Here is a 7500-nt window from a genome sequence, read left to right as displayed (position 1 = left end):
TCTTTTTGTTATCCTCATAACCTTACTCTTTCCTGTATTCACCTTTAATTTTCTTCTTTTGCACACCCTACCAAATTCATCCACCAATCTCTGCAGCTTCTCTTCAGAATCTCCCAAAAGCACAGTGTCATCAGCAAAGAGCAGCTGTGACAACTCCCACTTTGTGTGTGATTCTTTATCTTTTAACTCCACGCCTCTTGCCAAGACCCTCGCATTTACTTCTCTTACAACCCCATCTATAAATATATTAAACAACCACGGTGACATCACACATCCTTGTCTAAGGCCTACTTTTACTGGGAAAAAATTTCCCTCTTTCCTACATACTCTAACTTGAGCCTCACTATCCTCGTAAAAACTCTTCACTGCTTTCAGTAACCTACCTCCTACACCATACACTTGCAACATCTGCCACATTGCCCCCCTATCCACCTTGTCATACGCCTTTTCCAAATCCATAAATGTCACAAAGACCTCTTTAGCCTTATCTAAATACTGTTCACTTATATGTTTCACTGTAAACACCTGGTCCACACACCCTCTACCTTTCCTAAAGCCTCCTTGTTCATCTGCTATCCTATTCTCCGTCTTACTCTTAATTCTTTCAATTATAACTCTACCATACACTTTACCAGGTACACTCAACAGACTTATCCCCCTATAATTTTTGCACTCTCTTTTATCCCCTTTGCCTTTATACAAAGGAACTATGCATGCTCTCTGCCAATCACTAGGTACCTTACCCTCTTCCATACATTTATTAAATAATTGCACCAACCACTCCAAAACTATATCCCCACCTGCTTTTAACATTTCTATCTTTATCCCATCAATCCCGGCTGCCTTACCCCCTTTCATTTTACCTACTGCCTCACGAACTTCCCCCACACTCACAACTGGCTCTTCCTCACTCCTACAAGATGTTATTCCTCCTTGCCCTATACACGAAATCACAGCTTCCCTATGTTCATCAACATTTAACAATTCCTCAAAATATTCCCTCCATCTTCCCAATACCTCTAACTCTCCATTTAATAACTCTCCTCTCCCATTTTTAACTGACAAATCCATTTGTTCTCTAGGCTTTCTTAACTTGTTAATCTCACTCCAAGACTTTTTCTTATTTTCAACAAAATTTGTTGATAACATCTCACCCACTCTCTCATTTGCTCTCTTTTTACATTGCTTCACCACTCTCTTAACCTCTCTCTTTTTCTCCATATACTCTTCCCTCCTTGCATCACTTCTACTTTGTAAAAACTTCTCATATGCTAACTTTTTCTCCCTTACTACTCTCTTTACATCATCATTCCACCAATCGCTCCTCTTCCCTCCTGCACCCACTTTCCTGTAACCACAAACTTCTGCTGAACACTCTAACACTACATTTTTAAACCTACCCCATACCTCTTCGACCCCATTGCCTATACTCTCATTAGCCCATCTATCCTCCAATAGCTGTTTATATCTTACCCTAACTGCCTCCTCTTTTAGTTTATAAACCTTCACCTCTCTCTTCCCTGATGCTTCTATTCTCCTTGTATCCCATCTACCTTTTACTCTCAGTGTAGCTACAACTAGAAAGTGATCTGATATATCTGTGGCCCCTCTATAAACATGTACATCCTGAAGTCTACTCAACAGTCTTTTATCTACCAATACATAATCCAACAAACTACTGTCATTTCGCCCTACATCATATCGTGTATACTTATTTATCCTCTTTTTCTTAAAATATGTATTACCTATAACTAAACCCCTTTCTATACAAAGTTCAATCAAAGGGCTCCCATTATCATTTACACCTGGCACCCCAAACTTACCTACTACACCCTGTCTAAAAGTTTCTCCTACTTTAGCATTCACGTCCCCTACCACAATTACTCTCTCACTTGGTTCAAAGGCTCCTATACATTCACTTAACATCTCCCAAAATCTCTCTCTCTCCTCTGCATTCCTCTCTTCTCCAGGTGCATACACGCTTATTATGACCCACTTCTCGCATCCAACCTTTACTTTAATCCACATAATTCTTGAATTTACACATTCATATTCTCTTTTCTCCTTCCATAACTGATCATTAACATTACTGCTACCCCTTCCTTTGCTCTAACTCTCTCAGATACTCCAGATTTAATCCCATTTATTTCCCCCCACTGAAACTCTCCTACCCCCTTCAGCTTTGTTTCGCTTAGAGCCAGGACATCCAACTTCTTTTCATTCATAACATCAGCAATCATCTGTTTCTTGTCATCCGCACTACACCCACGCACATTTAAGCATCCCAGTTTTATAAAGTTTTTCTTCTTCTCTTTTTTAGTAAATGTATACAGGAGAAGGGGTTACTAGCCCATTGCTCCCGGCATTTTAGTCGCCTCATACGACACGCATGGCTTACGGAGGAAAGATTCTTTTCCACTTCCCCATGGACAATAGAATGTGTATATATATATATATATATATATATATATATATATATATATATATATATATATATATATATATATATATATATATATATATATATATATATATATATATATATATATATATATATATATATATATATATATATATATATATATATATATATATATATATATATATATATATATATATATATATATATATAATATTGTGAGTTTACTTTAATCTTTATTTTAGGTATTAAAGCATTCTTGACTGGCGGTGAATAGGTGAAGTGCAGCCTTAATGACCCTCGTGTAGTCGACAGACTTCAAACCAAACAAACCAACCAGAGTTACAAAATTTCCTGTCCCGTACTTCCCACCGTTTCCGGCGGCCCTTAGCAGAGAACCGTCTCTTTCCGTTTGAGCCACAACAGAAGGAAACGTCAGTGATGCAACGGATGCTTGTTCTCTAGTCCCTGAAAGCCTTTAGATTCCTGCATGTCTTTAAGTTCTTGAATGTTTTCAAGTCGAGCCTTCACTACTGTCTCTCTCTCTCTCTCTCTCTCTCTCTCTATATATATATATATATATATATATATATATATATATATATATGTGTGTGTGTGTGTGTGTGTGTGTGTATATATATATATATATATATATATATATATATATATATATATATATATATATATATATATATATATATATATATATATATATATATATATATATAAATATGTCAGTGTTTAGAGACTCACCAGTTTGAGAAGTATATTCAGGAGCTAGAAACAATATGGAGATTTTGTAATTATGCAGACACGGGAGTGAGAGGCATACAGTATGAGACGTTCAAGGAACTGAATCTAGCGACCTTGAAAGAGAGGAGGACCAGAGGCTCTGTGATGCCGACGATCAAGATGGTCGAAGGTGTGGCGAGAATACACAATCTGTTTTACATCCATGCAGAGAGGGAGAGAAGACAGCACCGGTGGATGGGGTCAGAAGGGATGTTAATAAATTCTATCTTGGTATGAGGTTGGTAAATGCTGTAAATGGAATGAGCTGGATGAGGTAGTGGGAGGAATTCCATGTACAGCTGTAAGAGTAGGTATGCTAAGGCCCAAAATAGAAGGAAAGAGGATTTCCCTGCAAAATGAAGATTAAGAAGCAGTGTCCGAAGCTGAGTCTTGATCCCAGCAGCACCGTTTAGGTACTTACACTCTCAAGTAAAGTGTAAATCGAAGGGATTTTCCCTAAGGTTTAAGTTAAACTGATTTCCACTAAGGTGTAAGTTGAAGCAATTTCTGCTAAATCCCTTGACCGTTGCTGTTGGTAAAGTACTACTGATCCGTGGAATTAAAGGTAACCTTTCCTTCCTCCGATCAAACCTGAATATCTCCTTTTCACCAGGCGCTGCATAACACCCTGCAGGTTTAGTGCTTCCCCATCCATCCCCCCTCCCCCCCCAAAAAAAAAAGTAGAAAATGCACCTAAGCGCATCAAATATTATCCTACTCTAGCAGGAGTGTCACATGAGGTGGTGCGAGGGTCGCCAGTGAGACAGACTTCTCCAGGCGTCTCCACGGGTGGTACGGTGTACGCGGCTCCAACAATGCTACGCTGGAATGTTCTTGTCGTGTCGAAATGTGTAGGTGACGTCCTCAGCCTTGGCCTGACTAGGCTTCCTAAGAGACACCTGAACACCAACAAGTTGTTGTCGAATGTTATTTGTCCAGTTCAGCTTTTCAAAAATTTAGAAGTTTTCAAGGCATAGATTTCTCACTAGTGAAAAATGAAACGCATAGAAGGCATCTCAATAAAAAAAAATGTCAACATCTACCGACTAACATTTAACTGTCCACCTCTGTTTTTAAAGAAAAACTTTTTTTTTTCAAATTCCTTAACAAGCGAAAAGAGGATTTGCAAGAAAGATTTTGTAAAGTAAAAGGACACAAGTGCAACTAATGTGAGATTTTATTGTGGCAACGTTTCGCTCTCCAGGAGCTTTGTCAAGACGATACAAACAGTATATGGACACAGAGGGTATATAAAGGCTCAGAGTGAGGTGCAATACTAGTGAGGTACCATTTCGATGTTCACTAGTGGTAGTAGTAGTAGTAGTAGTAACAATAGTTGTAGTAGTAGTAGTAACAATAGTTGTAGTAGTAGTAGTAGTCTATATACTAGTAGTAGTCTATATTTGTCCAACCTATTTTTATGTTACCCAAGTAATAGCTTTTATATCCTTTTACTCATGTACGAATTAATTGTTCTACCATATTGTATTACTACTACTACTACAACTATTGTTACCACTACTACTACTACTACCACCACTAGTGAACATCGAAATGGTACCTCACTAGTATTGCACCTCACTCTGAGCCTTTATATACCCTCTGTGTCCATATACTGTTTGTGATGAATGGTTTGAAAAACCGACAAGTTGAAGATTGAGACACTTATGCAGCATATGGGAATCTTTATTCAGGAAACGTTTCGCCACACAGTGGCTTCATCAGTCCAATACAAAGAGGAAGACGTAAGGAGACGAGGAGTATGAGGTAATCAGTCCCTCAACCTGGAGTCGATGTGTTCATACCATCAATCTTGTAGAATGTACAGCATAGGGCCGTAGACGTGGCTTATGTACTGTAGTAAGGTGAGGTGAAGCAGGCGGAGGCGGGGTCATAGTGGTACCATCCACTAGTCGAAGTAGGTCTTCGTCTTGACAAAGCTCCTGGAGAGCGAAACGTTGCCACAATAAAATCTCACATTAGTTGCACTTGTGTCCTTTTACTTTACATATTGTCGGTAATTCTACCAACTTTATTACAAGAAAGATTTTGCCAGCGAAGAGAACCAAACTAGTTAGTGAAGTTAAGTGCTTCTGAACATATTCTTACGCAAGAGAATCTTCTCAAGTGCCCGACTATCAAGCCCTGTGAAGGACGAACGTAGGAGGCGACCTTCATGATCCACGTGGACTCCCGCACTCAAAATTCTAAACAATGGCTTCACTTTGCTTAACAGAGTCCTAGTCATTACGTCTGAATTTGAGAATCGTCATTATTTTCAAACACTAACTAGTTTACGTTTAAGAAGATACCTGAGATCTTGTATGAAGACTTTGTGAGGTATTATCAGACTTGTGTCTGTTTTGTTGCCTGTTATCCTTCTGTTGCGTGCCTGTTTTTATGCATCAGTTGTATCTGTTTGATCGTCTATCATTAATTCGTATATTATCACCGTTGAATAATTATAACTTGTTTCTAGATCAACCTCTAACCCAATGTGTCACTGACTGCTCTCTATAACGAATTAAAACGACTTGCTACCGCGCTGACTACCTGCTCGGACTACCTGCTCTGAGGGACTCTTACGGGTTAAGCGCTCCGTAAAATGCAATCCATAGAGACTAGAGTTTCGGGAAAATTACACAGGAGAATTAAATCTTTTGGAGAGCTAAACGGAATCTGTTTGTGGGCGTTGTTTCTGAAGGTCATGGTGACGTGCTCTGAATGTATGTGTGTGTGTGTGTGTGTGTGTGTGTGGAGTGGGGAAGACTGTATTACTCATGACAGGAAGGGAGAAAGTAATATTTGGTTCATGAGGGTCATAAGTAACTCATTGTCCATACTGATGAACGTGTGTGGTAAGGCGTCTCTCTCTCTCTCTCTCTCTCTCTCTCTCGGTCTCTCTCTCTCTCTGTCTCTCTCTCGCTCTCTCTCTCTCTCTCTCTCTCTCTCTCTCTCTCTCTCTCTCTCTCTCTCTCTCCTCTCTCTCTCTCTCTCTCTCTCTCTCTCTCTCTCTCTCTCTCTCTGTCTCTCTCTCTCTCTCTCTCTCTTTCTCTCATCTGACATCAGAAACAGTTTATATATTGAATTAAGATTTCAGACGCCCGTCAGACAAGGCCAGAGATGCTTCCTCATCGCCTCAGCATCCGGAAGTCGACCATCATCATCATCAGCAGTAGTGTTGACCACCATCATGGCGGTCAACACGTCCTCTTTACACCCCAAGATTACACAACCTCGATATCCCTCTTTTTTAGGGGGAAGGGGTCCTGTTTATCTTTCATACCTTGTGCCAGCTGGAGGTTATCCTCTTGGTGTGATCGAGGGATAACTAGCTGGCTCGTTGATGCTGTCCGGGTAGTGGGACGAAGGCTAGCCGGCTACCTGGTGGCTATTTGGGTTTGCCGCTAGTTTTGGCTAGTCTAGTTTGAAGTCCATAGATTCCTTGAACAATATTTTTAATACCTGTCAGGAGCGCTAAAGCCAACTCTCCGTTTATACACGCGCTGAGATATACTAACATCTGGATATATATATGCAGTGGTAAGTAGTGAACCGCTCGAGGAATATATCCACGAGAGATATTATATCTCTCGGTGTGTGTGTATATACTGAGATATATTCACCTCTCGATGAGAGATACTACCTCTCAATGAATATACACTAAGACACTACTTATCTCTTGATGTATATGCAGTGAAACATACACGCTTCCTGGCGTATTTGCACTAAGAGAAACGTACCTCTCAGTGTACACACACTGAAAGATGCACGATCGGTGATCTAACTACTCTTCTCGTAGTAAATATTTCAAGCAGAAACATCACCCTGGACATTCTTGGCCTCCGTGGCTGTCTTTTGCTTACCTCTCACCTCACCTCCGGATATTCCTTCCTAATACCCTTCAGGTTTACCCAGGGACAGTGTCACAGGAGGTAAAATTGACTCGCATGAGAGGGGGAAATTGTTGGGCAGTGAGGTAGAGAATGCAGGTCAGGGAAGTGGCTTGATCGGCGACAACAACAGAGGGATCCAGTAACCATGGTATTCAACGTTAGCGACTGTGCTGGATCAATTAGGCTGTTGTTATATACCTGCCGCTTGTTACTGGAGGCTACTGGGGTCTTGACACCTCTTCTCCTGGCGGTACTGAGACGGAATAGGTACGAGGTGAAAATCAGCATATATATATCTCTCTCTCTCTCTCTCTCTCTCTCTCTCTCCCTCCCTCTCAAAAAATCATTCCTAAGCACATTCCTGGACTGAGGGAGCACCGCAGGCGGAGCGGT

This window comes from Cherax quadricarinatus, chromosome 28 (genome assembly GCF_038502225.1).
Source record: "Cherax quadricarinatus isolate ZL_2023a chromosome 28, ASM3850222v1, whole genome shotgun sequence".
NCBI classification, from domain to species: Eukaryota; Metazoa; Arthropoda; class Malacostraca; order Decapoda; family Parastacidae; genus Cherax; species Cherax quadricarinatus.
This window is presented reverse-complemented; position numbering follows the sequence as displayed.